We start from the raw sequence: 1,024 nt of genomic DNA on the forward strand, positions 1-1,024 counted from the left end.
CTCTCCCATATGTTGACAGAACCGTTTGTGTGCACCCCCCCCCCCCCCCCCCCCCCCATCTCTCTGGGCTCAAAGGCCACATTGCCTCGACACCCTGTGTGATTTCTGTCGGCCCCGTCAGTCGGCCCGTCTGTGGTCTTGAGGTCAGAGTAAATCTGCCGAGGCCGATGTTAAGGTTGTGGCATTATATCACCTGGCAAAGGTCGTCCTCTCTGTGTGCACACAAACGGTTCTGTCAACATATTCAGGTGCCAGGGGAGCCGCGGTGCAACTATCTAATACTCCTTTAATGGTGCCGGCAGCTTCCATCCGCTGACCCGACGAAGCGGAGGATTACAGCTCAAAGTGCATTTCAATGATGGACAGCTACGCTTAGAACGACCTGTTGGCTGCAGCATTGTATTTTATAAATAAACCAAATATTATTAAGTTTAGAAAACAAGATTCAAATGCTCAGACGTCAACCTCTTTAGAGATTGCACATGTGAAGAAATATGGATGGCATGATTACCGTTTACTTAAACCTCGATGACAGAATTAAAATATATATTTATAGATTAAACCTGGAACCGGTCGGTCTGGAACTTTTTGCCGATTGCTCCTCCAATTAAACCGCAGCAATCATTTCATTTCATCCTTGAATTGATAGTATCAGTCTGGTAATTACCGGAGGTGTTGTCTTCATCCCTCAGCGTGACATCTGAAGGTGTGCCTTGCTGCAGAGCTCCGAGGCACTCGGTTCCTAATCAGAAGCCGTGGAGCTGCCTGCGCACGAGGCCACGGCGCTGAGACACAAAGGGTCAATAGACTGAACTGAGGAATAATTAATCCGCGTACTCCACTCAATAGAGGTTCAGCAGCTTAATGCAGCTCTCTGTGCTGTCGGATGTGATGAAGAATGGTAGGCTAGCATCTGTAGCTTGAATCAAATATAGCATCTAGCTAACAGAAGATCAGTCAAGTCTACTTTCAAATGTATTCCCTCATTTAAATGTACTTTGCACCTAATAAAAAAAAAAAAAAA

Source organism: Anarrhichthys ocellatus, unplaced genomic scaffold, assembly GCF_004355925.1.
Source record: "Anarrhichthys ocellatus isolate YVR2014 unplaced genomic scaffold, GSC_Weel_1.0 scaffold78, whole genome shotgun sequence".
NCBI lineage: Eukaryota > Metazoa > Chordata > Actinopteri > Perciformes > Anarhichadidae > Anarrhichthys > Anarrhichthys ocellatus.